Source organism: Erinaceus europaeus, chromosome 1 (genome assembly GCF_950295315.1).
Source record: "Erinaceus europaeus chromosome 1, mEriEur2.1, whole genome shotgun sequence".
NCBI classification, from domain to species: Eukaryota; Metazoa; Chordata; class Mammalia; order Eulipotyphla; family Erinaceidae; genus Erinaceus; species Erinaceus europaeus.
In genome coordinates, this window is record NC_080162.1 from 111,455,174 (window position 1) to 111,473,050 (window position 17,877).

The 17,877-nt window shown below is 37.6% G+C and overlaps 1 non-coding gene across 1 annotated transcript; it reads right to left on the reverse strand.

Moving 5' to 3' along the window:
* Positions 1 to 17,271: 17,271 nt before the first annotated feature.
* Positions 17,272 to 17,378, reverse strand: LOC132542700 (U6 spliceosomal RNA). The gene has a single exon (XR_009553668.1). It is a non-coding gene; the product is annotated as a U6 spliceosomal RNA (small nuclear RNA).
* Between the last annotated feature and the right edge of the window lie 499 nt (positions 17,379 to 17,877).

Below are 17,877 nucleotides of genomic sequence, written 5' to 3' on the forward strand. Positions count from 1 at the left end.
ATCTTAACCACTTATCTGTTATTGGGCATCTGGGTTGCTTCCAGGTTTTTGCTATTATAAATTGTGCTGCTATGAACATATATATATATATATATATATACATACATATATATACATATATATACATATATATATATATATATATATATATATATATATATACAGATCATTTTGGATGGGTATGTTTGGTTCTTTAGGATCTATCCTCAGGAGAGGAATTGTAGGGTCAAAGGGTAGGTCCACTTCTAGCCTTCTGAGAATTCTCCAGGATGCCCTCCACAGGGGCATTGTAAGTATTAGATAGAGAAGAGAACATACTATTTAGGCAAAAAAAATGATGCACTTAAAAATAATTTTATTAGTGAGATAACACAGATAGACTTTTCAAGCTCATTCTGTTGACTGAACCCACACCATTCTAACATCTCAGGTTTGACATATTCATTTCTGGCAGATGGAGTGAAAAAATCATGCTCATCCTGAAAGTATAAATGGGAAGAAACAAGAGGCGGGGGGGGGGGATGCTTAAATCTTTGGTCTCTGTCATATTTTAACAAAGAATCTTTTAAAGCAAAGCATCCAATATCGTATTAAGGTGTAAAGTGCTTTTCAAAACTGAATAAAGTAGGACCATCTCTCATTGGTGAGTATTGCTTGTAAATAACTTCTCCAGGGCTTCTGAAGTCAAGGGAAATTGGGGAGTAGCTTAAGCTTAGACTGTCATCCAAAACCTTCACTAGGTAACCCTTGTTGTCTCAAGAAAATGAGCCATAGAAAATGCTACTTTTAGGAGGGGGCCAGGTAGTGGCACACCTGGTTAAGTAATCACATTACAGTGCATAAGCCCCTGCTCCCCACCTATAAGGGAAAAGCTAGGATATTTAATACAAAAAAAGTCTTCCCAAACCACCTTTTGTGTCCTGCTATTCCTAGCAAGTATGCAATGTTACATTCAAATTTTGTGAATTTTTGTGTTTTTTACATATAATATCCAGGGTTTATAGTTATATTTAGCATGAAGAATTAGAAAAGGTATATCTAGCATATATTCCATCTAGCATATGTTCATGATACAGTGATAAGTGAAATATAACTTTGGGTTATAATATTTATCATGAGTCCCTTTTTATCTAGATGAAAAAGAGAATACCCATAATACAATGATTTTTTGATTATTTATAAATATGTATGTTACCAAAAATAAGCCTGAGTACCTAGTGATAAGGTAAATTGCTTATGCGATTACTAATTAATCTGTCCTTGGCATAATTTCTTGTTTGAAGTGGTGAAAAGATTGTTGTGACATATTTTTCTATTCCTTTTTGTTGTTGATTTTTTTCCCATATAAGCTATTTTTCTTCCTCCCTTTATAGATCTTTTTTTTTTCCAAATTAAATAAACACGACTTGAAGATCTTTATATCAGAGACAACCTCGTGCTTTGGTTACAAAATACTAAGTGTTTGTAGGCATGCTTTTCCAATTGTCTTCTCCCTCTGTAGAAAAAGCATTCTTCAATAAGCTGTGTAGTCTTCAATACAGGCTTGTTTTCATAGATAGAAGAGCTTCAATTTTGTCTATTATTTAATACTCTTCAATCACAGCACCCAGTTTCTATACTTCACCTATTTTCTCAGTGACCTGAAAGATCAGTGTCCTTAAAAAAAATCAGAGCTTTTTGGTGTTTCTCTTAGAAATACGGTTTACTAGTAATAAATAATTGTGTCTCTGTGGGTACAATATATAGTTGTTCAAATTTTATTTTCTCTTGAAAATGAATGTTATCCTAAAAACTTCCTTGTGAACATTATTGTGAGATCAAATCATAATTGATAGTCTGCTGGATCTAATCTTGACAGTCAGCTATGATACTAGACATATGCTTTGCTTCATACTTGATATTAGTTTTGTTGTTGTTGTTGTTAATTGACTAGGGAGAAATTTTAGGTTCTCTTGAATCTGATACAATCTTTGTTCATTGGTCTGAGTGACAATGAGACTCAAACATTGTATGGGTCCCAAGAACTTATTAACTCTGGATACCTTTTATTTCCAAAGTCATTACAATATTTTTGTATGACACCATCATTATCTACAAATTTCTTGTTATGTATTTCAGAAGAAAATACATAGTAACACTAAGAATTAGAAAACAAAAAGTTAAGTAAACTATTTAACAATGTTCAATAGGAAGTAAGTAAATTTTTATCATGAACATAAATGTTCAGGTATTAACATGATCACATTTTCAAGATGACCTATAAGGAGTTACAGGCAGACAGAAGGGGACCCTTCAACATATACTTGATAACCATATCAAATATTTATCATTACTTAAAAGGTTTCCAGAGATTAAATTATTGACTCATTGTTGTGAACTTGAGGAGACATCAAAACAGAGAATGCTATTATAGTAGACTCTATAACCCTGGTTTGGTTTGGTGGTCTATATCCTTTTTATAAGTGTCTAAGTGAGTGTAAGTAGAATAATAAAAGATTATCCTGGTCAAAACATGCCTGCATACACGCACACGCACACACACATACTTTCAACCAAATCCACCTAGTTTATACTTTTATTTTATTTTAGTAGTGATATAATAATGACTGGGAAGATTGTGGGATAAGAGGGGTACAATTACACACAATTCCCATCACCAGAGTTCCATATGCCCTACCCTCCATTGGAAATTTCCCTCTTTAACCCTCAGGATCATTATGGGGTGCAGAAGGTGGAAGGTCTGGCTTTTGTAATTGCTTCTATGTTGGACATGGGCATTGACAAATTGATCCATACCCCCAGCCTGTTGATATCTGTCCCTAGTGGGGTAGTGCTCTGGAGAGGTGAGGTTCCAGGATACATTGGTGAGGTCATCTGCCCAGGAACGTCAGGTTGGCATCATGGTAACATCTGGAACTTGATGGCTGAAAAGCACTAGAAGATAAAGCAGAACAAATCATTTAATAATCAGGAACTTAAAGGTAAGAGTATAGCAGATGAAATTTGGGATTTTCATCTTGTAAGAAGCTAGGAAGTCTATTTCAGGTATATTCCAAGGGGCCCATGACTTTAATAATTTTTGCCTGAGCCTGGTAGCTAAGATGCAGGTGGACTAAAAATATTGTCTGGGAAGATGGTGTCAGAGTTGAGAATAGGGCTAGAAAGCTGGTTAAGGGAAGAGAGAAGCCCAACGCCAGCCTGCATGAGCCGGCTTTCTGCCGTGTGGCACGGGGCATTGGGCGTGGGCTCCTCCCACGTTGCTTGGCCGCCGAGAGCAGGGCAGCAGGCATGGCGGGCAAAGCTGCAGCCCATCATGACTGCCACCCCAGGGCACCTCGACCCACGCCTTCTGCACGGCTGGCCCGCCCACCCTCCTGCTATGAAGTCTGGGCAGATCCTGGACCACCCGGAGACCGTGGGCTCCCTGCTGAAACTGGGCCCCCTGGCCGAGATCCCCAGCTTGGGTCTGAAGGGAGACGAGCTAGAATACGCAGAGATTCATCCAGAGATTGCAACCTACAATTCCTAGAGCTGAAGTTGCGCAAGAGGCCACTGCTAGACAATGCACTCCCCGAACGACTAAAACAGTACAGATCTAAATTCGTGTTTAAAATGGCATGTCTTCGTAACAAAGGTTTCTCTCCTTGTGTATTAAAGACCATGTTTACGTGTGTGTTGAAAGTTTGGTAAACATTAACTTTAAGGTTAAAAATGTAACTTTAAGGCTATATTCTTACCAGACAGAGTTAAATGAAAAAGGTTTTCAACTTAGTTCTCATAAAGGTAAAATTAACTTACATTTAAAGTCTGAGTTAAAAATTAGTTAAAAATCAATATATTTTAACTAAGTTAGTCTAAAAAAAAACCTGCACACACCTAGGGTGTGTCTCCATCTTCAATGGGCATAACAAAAGGTTAAATAGACTTATTGATATGTAAAACTCTCAAATTCCTTCTCAATTAGAAATGTTAGATTGTGCTATGGTTATGCTAATGATTCTCATGCCTGAGGCTTTTTTCTTTCCATGGTTCTTATGTTTACATTTCCACATTCTATTGTTTAAACTTTAAACAACCTTAAAATCATACTAAAAGAGACTTCCAATTGTAATAGAGTTATCAATTGTGATAAACTTCTAACCTGCTACAAGTTCTATTTCATAGTAAGTAAATTGCAGCTGTCAAGTTCTCTACAGAAAAGTGGAATTCCAGCAGCTGACCTTCCTCATACAACGTTCCACCCCCTGGCATTCTTCCGTGGACATCTGCTTTGGACTGGCACTTCTATCGGACTCACTGGTACACCTCTTGGACACTTTGCACAAAACTAGCAGCTTCCCTTTATGCTGCTGGGTTTCTCAAAGGCTGACTGCAGCCAAATGCCTTGGGACACTAGGCTGTTCTCCGCCCCTATGCTAGAAAATGCCTATTGAGGCAAGTAACGCCCCCTCAGTCCTTCCCTTAGCAGCACACTGTTTCTTATTACTCGCTTACATGTTCCTCCATGTTTGTGCCAGTTTCTTTTTTGAAAATGCCTGTACGATACAGGTTTCTGTTCACCCCACATTCCCGATACTATGGTCATTTAGTTAAAAAGAAAAGGGGGAATTGTTGCTATGCTTCACATTTGTTTGGTCTCACCCGCCCCCCTCTCGCCTCTGGGAGGTGGTGGTTTAGCCCCTGCTAGTTTTGCGTGCCCCCTGCTCCCCACCCCCCAAAAACCCTATGGACTTCCAGAGTCCCCGCTGCAGTGGCCGGGGGGAGAAAGATGGAGAAGCACATGGTGTGGTGATTTGCCCGCTCGTGAATAAAGATTAAACTGTGTTCTCTGCCCAGCTGTGTGTCCTCAAGTCTCTGTCTACTGCTCCGAAGCTAGCACGGCCTACTGGAGCCCCGAACTTTAACGACATGGGGTGGCCTGGTAGTGCCCAAAAAAGCCATCATTAAAGTGTGCCAGTCTCTTGCCCTTATCTAGCTTTGGTATTCCTTACTTTTTCTGACACAGTTGAACTTAGAGTTATTGAGAGAAGTGAAATAGGGAGTAGGTGAGGAGGGTATCTAGGTCTACATATATATATATATATATATATATATATATATATATATATATTTTTTTTTTTTTTTTTCTCCTAACTTATGGATACCTATGCACATGTATTCTATCTCATGGGCCCTGGTCTACATTTAGCTTTTGTACCTTTGTTAGGAAGTATAGCACTCAAAATTGAACTAAAGAGTCTGATTAGCTAGGAAAGGTCTTACCGGAGTATTGATGCTGAAGGGTTGACATCCCAGGCCTGGTATCTCTGGACATAGTCCAAAGTGAAATATGTTGAGGTTTTACTGTTTGCATTGATGTGGTTGAGATCAGCAGATATAGTATCAAATGATATGGATCAAGAGTAGAATGAAGGAAAATGAGAAAATTCCCAGAGGTTCCAGGACTGGGAGAAATACAGGTTTTATAGCGAACGAGGAAGGGTCCTGCTGTCTTAGAGTTTAAGAAGGAAATAGATAATTATAATTATAACCAAGTTATTTGGGAGCATGATTTACTTTGAAAAATCCCATGATTAGGATTTAGTGTACCATACAAGACCTTACCATTAGTTATGTCATTTAATGCTACTCACAAATAACTATATTTTATACAATTATATTCTATATTATACATACTATATTACATATAGTTTTATATACTGACAAGATCAGTTGCTTCTAGTCTCCTTGGTCTAAGATTATAGGTGATTTAATATTTTAAAATAAAGTTAATATTAGAAATGCCTTAACAATTTAAGTCCAATGTTAAAATTTAGTCATTATACTCATTTGAAAACTTAAGTTCTTAGATTGAAGGACTCAGAACTGAAGTCTTTGCATTAAAAAGGTCAATACATTCTATCTACATACAAGTCTATCAAATAGTGATATATAAGTCTGTGAGTTAATAGAAGTATATATTAACACAATTACCACCACCAAAGGTCTGTATCCCTACCTTCACCCCCCTACAGTGGAACTGAAAATCTACCCTCACCCTCCACCCAGAATTTTTTACTTTGGTGTAGTACTCCAAACTCAAGTCAATTTCTGCTTTGCATTTCCCTTTCTGTTCTTTCTCAACTTCTGTTTATGTGTGGGATCAACCCATACTCCTCTTTCTCTTTCTGGTTTTATCTCACTTAACATAATTCCTTTTAGCTCTATCCAAGATGAGTTAGAGAAGGTTCATTGTTCATAATAGCTGAGTGGTATTCCATTGAGTAAATATAGCACAGCTTTCTCAGCCACTCATCTGTTGATGGATACTTGGGTTACTTCCAGGTTCTGATGACTACAAATTGTGCTGCTATGAACAAGGGTATACATATATCTTTTTGGATGGGTGTTATTGAGTCCTTAGGGTATATCCCCAGGAGAGGAAGTATTGGGTCATGAGAAAGGTCTATTTCTAGTCTTGTTGAGATTTCTCCAGACTGTTTTCCACAGAGGTTGGACCAATTTACATTCTCACCAGCAGTGTAGGAGGGTTTCTTTGTCCCCACAACCTCTCCAGAATTTGTTGTTGCTATCATTTCTCATGTATGCCATTCTCACAGGGGTGAGGTGGCATCTGATTGTTGTCTTTATTTGCGTTTCTCTGACAATCACTGACTTCAAGCAATTTTTCATATGTATGTTGACATTTTGTATCTTTTCTGCACTGAATGTTCTGTTCATATCCTCTCCTCACTTTTGAATTGGGTCATTTGCTTTTTTATTGCTAAGTTTGGTGAGCTCTTTATATTTTTTGATTATTAGCCTCTTGTCTGATGATGTATGGTTTGTAAATATCTCCCATTCTATGAGGAGTCTCTTTGGGTGATGGTTTAGTTTATACTTTTAATGGAGACAGTAATGGTTATATTTTCCTTATAAGTTCATTAGCAACTTGGGTACATTCATATTAGAAATTGGCCTTGATCATTGTCATGTTTTATCATTCTTACAAGATCATCAACAGACCAAGATACCAATTACCTTTTTTATTACTTTATTGCATTGGCAAAAATAGTATCATCAGGAATAGTGACACTTTTTCTATCTTCTGTATCCACTTATTCTTCTAGGTTTTATTCCTACTTACTTCTCCCACTAACTGCACATAGTTTTTCTCTAATACTTAGATCACTTGACATGAAGAGTTGAATTCCAACTTGCATACATTTAGACACTAACAAACCAGAAAACCAATGGACTGTGGATCAACTTGTCCACTTTTATCAGTAGAGTTCTAGGAGTATTCTGTATATGCTTTTACTCAGGAAATAAAGTGTATTTTATTTTGAAAAAATCCAACAACTTCAAAAAGAAAATTCAGAGCTTGTAAATATTTTTATGTTTGAAACCAACAAAATTTATTTTACAAACCTTAAATTTACATATGCTTTTGATTATTGTGATATATATTATATATATATATATATATATAGTAGTATTCATTATTTTATCATATCAGGCTTAAATTTTCAGTTTGATTAGTTGCTGGCCTATTGTATTGCTTTATTTTTTTCTGTCTTTTAACATATTTTGCCTTTATTGGGGGATTAATGTTTTACAGCCATCAGTAAATACAATAGTTTGTACATGAATGACACTTCTCATTTTTCCATATAATAATACAGCCACCATTTGGTCCTCTGTAATACTTTTCCAGGGCCTGTACTCTCTCCTTCACCCACCCCAGAGTCATTTACTTTGGTGCATATATTGCTTTATTTACAGGAATTTATTTTGATTCTCATATGGATGGCTAACTGTTGGAGAATAGGGTCCACTGTTCCAGGAAGTCCAGGCCATTGTTTCCATGAGGTTCAAGCAGGTTTACCCCCAACTCTCTCTTTAGGTTGAGAGAAGGGCAGATTCCCCTGACCTCTTGAACTGATTAATGATGGATGGCTTCTCTGGAAAGGGGGCTACCTTTCTGCACATGCCTCTCCTCTCCCCTTAAAACAAAGGCCATAGGTTACTGTACATTGTGTTTGGCCTAAGTAGAAAGCCACCATATACGTTCTTGCTCTACTGCCCCCTCCTCTTCCTCCTTCCTCTGAAGTGCCTGTAATTTACCCTGAGGTGCCTGTAATTTACCCTCCCTGGGGAAATATGCATTATGAATCTTGGATCAAACCTTGTATGGTAATTCTTCATTTGTGATCAAATAGTTTATAGGTCAACATGTGGCTATGCATTGTGTTGCTCTGTGCTTGGGTTAATGATTACCTTGACCTTCTACCTGGGCAATGGGTATATGTACTTGCTTTCTCTTCCAAATAAACAAATCGCCCTTGGAGACTTTTTCCAGGGCTGACTGAGTATTTGTCTCCCTGTGCATGTTGCCCTCAACATGCTGAGTTGCTCCTGGACCTGTGGGGGCCACTCTAGACCTCCGTCTCCCAATGGCCAGGGAGACGGGCAGACCCAGGGGTGAGCCTGCAGCTAACAGTGGTTAATTTCTAATTTTGTGAAAATTATATTAGGTTGAGGGATCTCTGCATTGTAGTTATCATGGGCTATATTCTTCTTCATCAGTGACTTGGAGTAGATAATACATTTGAAAGCTTCAGTATGGAAAATTCACAAATTCATGACCTCCCTTCACTGTTGGATATATTTAACAATATTTTAATTTTCTGACTGATATTTTCTTCTTCTTAGAGTGTTAATTTAGGTGTTAGTTTTGCTGTTATTGTATTGGTCTATCTTATTAAACATGGTGCCTTACAATGTTATTTCCAATTTTAATACAAAATTGACAGTAATACATTATAGTTTGCTTATCCATTTGATACCCACTTCTAATTTTGATTTACTTGTTATTAAATTTTATTTTTATTTTATATTATAACATTTTAATAACTGTATTGTAACTTTATTCATTACTTTTACCTGTTATTTTTTTCTTACATTACACACATTATTTCATTATCTCAGATTTTCTTTGAGTTGATCTCCTCATTTTCTAAAATCTCCAAATAAGACTTAAGTGAAAATCTTCACTGTGGAAAATAATTCCATACTTTTGTATAGTAGAATCATTCAGTTTACCTGAGAACTTGAATTTAATTAAGAAAAACTGATAGGAGTAGATTAGCTCTGTTCAGTCTCTCCTTACAAGGTAGGAGAGAGTAGAGTATTTCCCAGCTGGTCATTAGTACATGGCTATATGGTCATATTAGTGTGATGCATGGTAATCACATAGAATCCATACACAGGTAGGTCCATAACATAGTAACTGTAAAGACACAGTAAAGAGAGAAACTGTATTAGAATTTGAATAGATTGACATTAAAAAATTTCAGAGTAATTTGAGTAAGTAAGAGTTTTATACCCTGGAGTTCTTCCATTTTGATCAAGTCTTCATCCTAAACATGCAATATACTTGAACAGCCATGACTTGATATTCTCTCCATAAGGCAACCGGTGATCTAAAACAAAACAAAGATATAAAAAAAACTTAAAAAAATTATTTATTTCCTTTTGTTGCCCTTGTTTTATTGTTGTAGTTATTATTGATGTCCTTGTTGGATACATTGTTGTTGGATAGGACAGAGAGAAATGGAGAGAGGAGGGGAAAACGTGGGGGGTAGAGAGAAAGATAGACAACCTGCAGACCTGTTTCACCACTTGTGAAGCGACTCTCTTCCAGGTGAGGAGCTGGGGGCTCGAACCAGGATCCTTACACTGGTCCTTGCTTTGCGTCACATGCATTTAACCCACTGCGCTACCACCCGACTCCCCCCACCCAAATTTTTTTTATTTTTAGCTCTTTCACTTTGATAGTCTTTTGTCTTTGTGAACTGATTATAATAAAATATAACTATTGTGCATTTATACCATAGAATGGCCATTGCCCCCAAGTTTCAGGCCTACAAGAAAATTTTAAATGAGTGCTTCAGTGAACTGTATTCAAATGTCATCTCAAATATGCCAAATGATGACTCCCAAACACATACAAAACACCATGTCATGACAGGATCATAGAACATTTATGAATAATTTATAAGGTAGGTTAACAAAGAAATGTTAATAAAACATCAAGAAGTTACATATAATCTGTTTAATGACCACCAAACCACAAGTTTGTGAAAGTACTCTGCTTCTTTTCTTTTTTTTGTAGGAGATTTTCAAGACTTTATTTTTATTTTATTATTTTGAAGCCTGTCTTTTAAAAGAGCTTTAATATTGACTAATTATATTAAAGGTCTCATTCACTCTCATTACAGAAACTTTCCCCTCTTCTTCATTAAAGAGGAAAATGAGTTTATTCCCACCAGGTCTGACTTCTGGTACCATGCTCAAAGATTTAATTTTTGAGATTTTTTTCCCTTTATTTACTGAAACTCAAACAACTGTTGATAGTAGATATTTGTGGCAGAATTAAAATATAAATAGAAAAAGGGTTTTGAAAAGGCCCCCAAAATTTTATCCCAGAAATTACTCTCTCCCATCTCTATGTTGGATATATACACAAACATTTATAATGATAGGGTCATGTTATAATGCACAAGGACCTGGGTTTGAGCCCCCAGTCCCCACCTACAGGGGGAAAGCTTTGCAAGTGGGTGAAGCAGTGTTGCAGGTATCCCTCTGTCTCTCACCCTCTATCTCCCCCTTCCATCTTGATTTCTGACTGTGTCTACCCAATAAACAAATATTAAAAAATGATACTACTTAAAATAAATATATTTTTTGGAATTATAGTCTCTTTTTATCTGAACTGTTCTTGCATATTTTCTGGAAGACCACTGGCATAGCAGGTTCATGTAATAGCAAAAGTAATAAAAAATGACACTCCTCACTTCTAAATGCTTTCTAAGACAGGTTCTTTTTCCTTCAATTGAAAGTCATTGTGTTAAACAACTATTAACTTAAAACTGACTTATTTTGGATTTTTATAGGAATTACATTACCCACACCCCCACTATTCTAATATATTATGAGCCTTTTTTCTCTTTCTTTTACAGGAATTATTTCACTCATGGTCAAAAATGCATATGTTAACAAAGAAGTTCATTAAATGTATAACTTTTAATTAATTTTAAGCAAGATCAGACCAGAAATTTTTCTGAAAAAATACTTGAATAATCATTGCCCTGATGTAATACTAAAAGAATATGATGTCACATTTTATTTTCAAATTTCAGATAATATTGAGAACAATACTCCTAAAACATTTGGTGAAAGTGACCATATTATAAACCTTTGATGATTAGATCGTGTCCTAGCTAGCACAAGAAAAAATGATTGGCGGTAAGAGCATGTTTCCTTCGAAAGTTTGAAAAATCACTTCGATCCACTTGGTGACAAACATGCTTTCCCAAGTTTTACCAAGTCATGTGGAAAATTATTTAGGCAGCTAAGCAGGGAAGAGCCTGAGCTGAAATAGATTAATCAGTTTTTACTAGAAAAAAAAGTAAAGGAGAATTTTGATGGCACATGGACTGAAGATTTAGAAATATACCAGATAGACCAGATAAGCACACATGTCTTTGTTTTACTAAACCTTAGCAATCCTCAAAATTTAATTTGTGCTAGAATCCTTTTGGGGCAAAAGTTTCTTAAAACACAGATTCTGAGACCAGTAAGATATCTTTGAGAGTATTTGAGAGAGCAGGTACACAGCTTATGTCCATGCCACCACCTCTTGCCCTCACACACTCTGAAGGGAAACTTTAGTGTATGGGGTTTATTTTAATTTTTTTGTTTGTTTTTTGCCTCCACGGTTATGGGGCTTGGTGCCTTTACTACCAATCAATCCACTGCTCCTATGGCCATTATTTATTTATTTATTTATTTATTTATTTATTTATTTATTTATAGATAGATAGGACAGAGAGAAATTGAGAGGTGAAGAGAAAATAGTGAGGGGAAGAGAAAGACTCCAGCAATCCTGCTTCACCGCTTGCAAAGCGACCCAACTGCAGGTGGGGATCCAGAGGCTTGACTCTGTGTCCTTGCATGGGTCCTTGGGCTTCATAATATGTGCGCTTAAGGTGATGCACCACTGCCTGCGATGCCACCCCCACCTCCTGCCGCTTTGTCATGTCTTTCCCTCTCTCCCTTACTCTCTCTGAAAAGTCAACCAGGAGCAGTCAAATTCTGGAAATAAAAAAAAAAGGGGAAAGAAAGAAAGGAAGCAAAGAAAGAAAGAAAAACAGAGAAAGAGAGAGAAGCAAAACAGATTCCAGCAGTGATTCTCAGGTATGGTAAATAAGAAAATTCAACTTTCACCCTGAAATATTCTAGGAATGTACATTTCCAGGCCCTCCTTGTCTCTTAAACTTGAGGGAGAGCAGGCAGTATAAGTTCAAGCCCTGTTTGATTCTTACATATGTTCAAATTTGAAATTGCCTCTCTTAGGTTAATCCATGAGTCTTTTCAGGTTAAGAACAATCAGTTCTTATAGAGATGAGTGTCTAGTATCTCATGCATGGTAATTCAGGTAATGTTCTAAACATGTTACAGGTCCCATGCCAGCTAAGTCCTCACAACAGAACTATTAGGAAGGCAACATCACCATCTACATTTATAGATAGATGAATAAAGTAGGGTTCACAGGGTCATCAGAACACCACCACCTGTAGAGAAGTAGCGAAGTCAATATTCATCCCCAAATTGAACTTCCAGTCACTGTTCTACTCTTTCTTTTTAAGAAATTACTTATTTACTTTTTATCTTTGTGAGAGAGGGTGAGACAAGGGCATCACTGGGGCATCATCACTAAACACAAGGACCCCCTGCAAGGATCCCAGTTTGAGCCCCTAGCTCCCCACATGTGTGTGTGGGGGGGCTCTTAACAAGTGATGAAGCAGGTCTGCAGGTGTCTGTCTATCTTTTTCTCTCCCCTCTCTATCTTCCCTAGGTTATGTGCACATACCACAATGTTCAAGGACCAGGGTTTGAGCCCCCACTCCCCACCTATAGAGGGGATGTTTCACAGGAATATGTCATGGAAAGGGAGGTGGTAGGTTCTGTGACCTGATAGATGAGAAGAATGTTTTGCCTCATTATGTTAGGGGTCATTGGGAGAGGCTACTGCTTGTTCAGTCTGAAGGTCGGTTAAAGTTCAAGGGCATAGAGAAAGAAAAAAAACTTGATTGAAGTTTGTTAAAGTTCTGGTAGCAAGCACTTGTCTATACAAGGTATGGACACTTCAACTAAACATTTGTGAGATAAAGAATGAGAGTTTAGAAGTTTTGTGTTTGGTCTAGTGATAGATGTGGGCACCAGGGATTCCTATCCCCGTTTCCCTGTTGTAAACCTTGTCCTTGAAAACAAAAGTGTGGTAGATTTCTTAATTTCTTCTGTCTCTTTGGAGATCAGGGCACAGTTAAAAATCATCATCATAGTTACTGGTCATTCCTATCAGGAACAACACAGTAGACCCCCTTGTGGGCCTCCATAGGACGTTGCCCTCAACTTGGATCAACAATAGTAGAGAATGTTCCATCCTCCAAAGGGAGGCTGGACAATATACTCTATGCTACACCTGAGGAAGATGGGTCCTGATATTGGGGCAGCTTGGAACATTGATATGGAACGTTCCTACTTATGACCACAGAATGTGAGCTCAGATGTACAGGGATGCAGAGGTCATATAGGCTCCCAAGCTGAATATGGGCCTCAGATCACATCAAATCGATGGGGTTTACAGTTAATGATATTTATACACCTTTCCCGTATTTGGGAACTACTCTTTTCCCTATCCAGCTTTCTGGTCCTTCTGCCAGCCATAACATCACCTTCCCAGACAATAATTAGGATCCACCTGCATATCAGATAACAGGCTCAGGAAAAAAACAAACAAACAAAAACAACAAAAAAATTACTTGTATTAGCCACAGGCCCTTTGAAATATAACTAAAATATGCCTACTAGCTATCTACAAAATGGAGGACTCCTAACTCTTCATCTGCACTATTCCAGTTTTTAGGTCCATGATTGGTCAACAATTTGTTTGGCTTTGCATGTTAACTCTATTTTTTAAATATTTATTTATACATTCCCTTTTGTTGCTCTTGTTTTTTATTGTTGTAGTTATTATTGTTGTTGTTAATGATGTTGTCATTGTTGGATAGGACAGAGAGAAATGGAGAGAGGAGGGGAAGACAGAGAGGGGGAGAGAAAGACACTTGCAGACCTGCTTCACTGCCTGTGAAGCGACACCCCTGCAGGTGGGGAGCCGGGGCTCGAACTGGGATCCTTATGCCGGTCCTTGGGCTTTGAGCCACTGCACGTAACCCACTGCGCTACTGCCCGACTCACATTAACTCTATTTTCAACCACCAGGTTCCAGATGCTGACTAGACTTCCATGGACAGACAACCCCACCAATGTGTCCTGGAGCGCCACTTCCCCAGAGCCCTTCCCCCCTAGGGAAAGATAAAGACAGGCTGGGACTATGGATCAACCTGTCAATGCCTATGTTCAACGGGGAAGCAATTACAGAAGCCAGACCTTACACCTTCTGCATCCCCCAATGACCTTGGGTCCATGAGGGCGAAAGAATAGGAAAACTATCAGGGGAGGGGATGGGATACAGAGTTCTGGTAGTGGGAATTGTATGAAGTTGTACCCCTCTTATCCTATGGTTGAGTCAATGTTTCCTTTTTATGAATAAAAAAAAATTTAAAAGAACAGGAAAGGAAAAAAAATCATCATCATAAATGTGAGCTTGATCCTCAGCTCTTTTATAGGAAAATGGAGGTAAAAGTGCTTTGTTTCTGTAGCAGGGAATGTATGGAGAGTATAGACTGATACTTGTGCCATGGTACCAGACATATTAACCATTTAATAATGGCAGTCATCCTTATTATCCAGGCTGTATCTTTGTTATTTCCATCCTGGCCTTTGCCTTTATTGAAGCCATTTTATTATCTATTTCAAAATTGAATACTCATAATTGCAATATATAGCAAAGCTTTCAGAGAGAGAGAGAAAAAAATGAGTCTATGATTAGCCTTAATATGACCCTATTACCATCCAGGAAACAGCCAATAACATTTGGAAGCCGTTGACCAAAAAGGACGTTCTAGTCAGATCTTAATTAAACTGAAGTTCAGGTTCTGACTTCATTCAGTTAATTCAACTGACTTCATTCAATTAATTCCCTAGAACCATGCAATGTTTATTTTACAACTTTAATAAGCCCAGGTCTCTGGACTTTAGAGCATAGAAGCTTCTTAGCCAGTCGAAAAGGAGTGAACCTTCTTAGAGTTATGCCTCTGAGTCTCTATGTATAAGCAGACTCAAGCTGATATGGCCACACGGTTCTTTCCATGAACATTTAGATTCTTCTGGACCTTTCTCTCACATTCCGAGGATGAAGCCTCTTTTCACATCTTCTTACTGGTTTAGAAAGATTTCCTTTGGGAGTAGGCGGTAGTCAGCAGATTAAGTGCACGTGGTGCGAAGCGCAAGGTCCAGCATTAAGGATCCCATTTCAAGCTCCTGGCTCCCCACCTGAAGGGGAGTCACTTCACAGGCAGTGAAGCAGATCTGCAGGTGTCTCTCTTTCTCTCCCCCTCTTTGTCTTCCTCTCCTCTATTTCTCTCTGTCCTAACAACAACGACATCAATAACAACAATTACTACAATAACAATAAAAAAGAACAACAAAAGAGAAAATAAATATAATTTTTTTTTAAAAAAAAAAGGAAGATTTCCTTTTAAGACTTGATAAGGTAACCTTAAATATTTCATGGACTCGTCTGCCTGTTTAATTATGTCTACATGCAAAATAGGCTTCCTGGCTAGGCATACATTTTGCAATACTGTTATATAAATATTTAAGTAGTTGGGCTTCTCTGTGTCCTTAAGGAAAAAAAGGAGCAGTCTTTACTTGGAGAGAGAGGTCCAAAGTGAAGAAACAATGGGGATGAGTGCATAAATAGGTCTCAACAAGTAAGTGGGTTAACTAATTTTTTTTTTTTTAATCTTGAGACCTCACTGAATAGCAGCAATAGAGGGTTAAAGAATAGGAAAGCTATCAAGGGAGGGATGGGATAGGGAGTTCTGGTGGTGGGAATTGTGTGGAGTTGTACCCCTCTTATCCTATGATTTTATCAGTGTTTCCTTTTTATACATAAAATAAAAATAATAATAATAAAAAACTTTACCCTTGTCTTCACTCTTTTACAGGGTTGTTTGTAATAAATAATGGAACTTTGGAGCAAAATGAGCAGAACTGTGAATCCTGATTTTCCCATTTATAAGATGGATAAACTGGAAGTTATTGTTCTGTGTTCTGCTCTCCTTGCTGAACAATAATAGGGAGGAATAATGATCCAGTCAGTCACTGTAGAAAACAGTGTGACAGTTCCTCAAAAAATTAAATGCTGAATTATTGTACAATCCACCCATTTCATTCCTGGGTATGAGAGCAAGGACTTGAACAGATATCTGGACAACCACATTCATAGAATCGTTATTCACTGTAGATAAACTCAAATATCCATCAATAGAAAAGTTAATAAATAGACTTTGATATAAAAGCATTTTATTTACTTTTTTATTTATTTTTCTTTTTTATTGTGAAAATAAGTTTAATATTTATGAAGATTTAGTCAGAGGGAGCATTTTCTTTTCGTTTTTTTTTCAAGAAACTCCAAGCCAATGGCTTTTTATTTAAAAAAAGGAAACATTGACAAAAACCATAGGATAAGAGGGGTACAACTTCACACAGTTCCCACCACAAGAACTCTGTATCCCACCCCTTCCCCTGATTGCTTACCTATTCTTTAACTTTCTGGGAGTATAGACCCAGGGTCATTATGGGGTGCAGAAGGTGGAAGGTCTGGCTTCTGTAATTGCTTCCCCGCTGAACATAGACATTGGAAGGTCGATCCATACTCACAGACTGTTTCTATTTCTCTAGAGGGGCAGGGCTCTGGGAAAGCAGGGATCCAGGACACACTGGTGGAGTCATCTGCCCAAGGAAGTCTGGCTGGCATCATGGTAGCATCTGGAACATGGTGGCTGAAAGAAGAGTTAACATGGTGGCTGAAAGAAGAGTTAACATATAAAGTCAAAAAATTGTTGACTAATCTTGAACCTAAAGGATATAATATTACAGAGGAAGATTTGGGGGATCTCTGTTTTCATATCCACCTGTTATGTACTTAAATCAGTTGACTGGTCTCTGTGAATCTTAAGTTCTGATTCCAATTTAGCTAATTCACTCTGAGAATTGTGGTATAGATGTTGAATTTCTTCTAGCTGAGACAAAAATTCTAAAAATATGGAACACTTCATGAATTTGCGTGTCATCCTTGCACAGGGACCATGCTAATCTTCTCTGTATTGGTCCAATTTTAGTATATGCGCTGCTGAAGAGAGCACGTTTATTTATTTTTCTGCCATGGTTATCCCTGGGATTCAGTGCCAACATTATAAATCCACCACTTCTAGTTTATGCTTGCCTTAGTCTTCTTTGTAATTGGATTCATTTCATTGAAAATGTCTAAAATTTATGCAGAAAAGAGTTCTGCCAATATTTTCTTCTAAGTATCTGGTAGCTTCTAGTCTAACATCCAAGTCCTTGATCCACTTGGAAATTACTTTTGTGTTTGGTGAAATAAAGTGGTTCACTCTCATTCTTCTGCAAGTTTCAACCAATTTTTTTCTAACACCATTTGTTGAAGAGACTCTGCTTTCCCCATTTAATAATCTGAGCACCTTTGTCAAAGATAGATGTCTATAGGTGTGGGGGCTTACTTCTGGGCTCTTAATTTTATTCCAATGTCCAGTGTGTCTATTCATGTTCCAGTACCAAGCAGTTCTGATGACAATGGCCCTATAATACAATTTGAGATCTGGGAGTGTGATGCCTGAAGTTCTG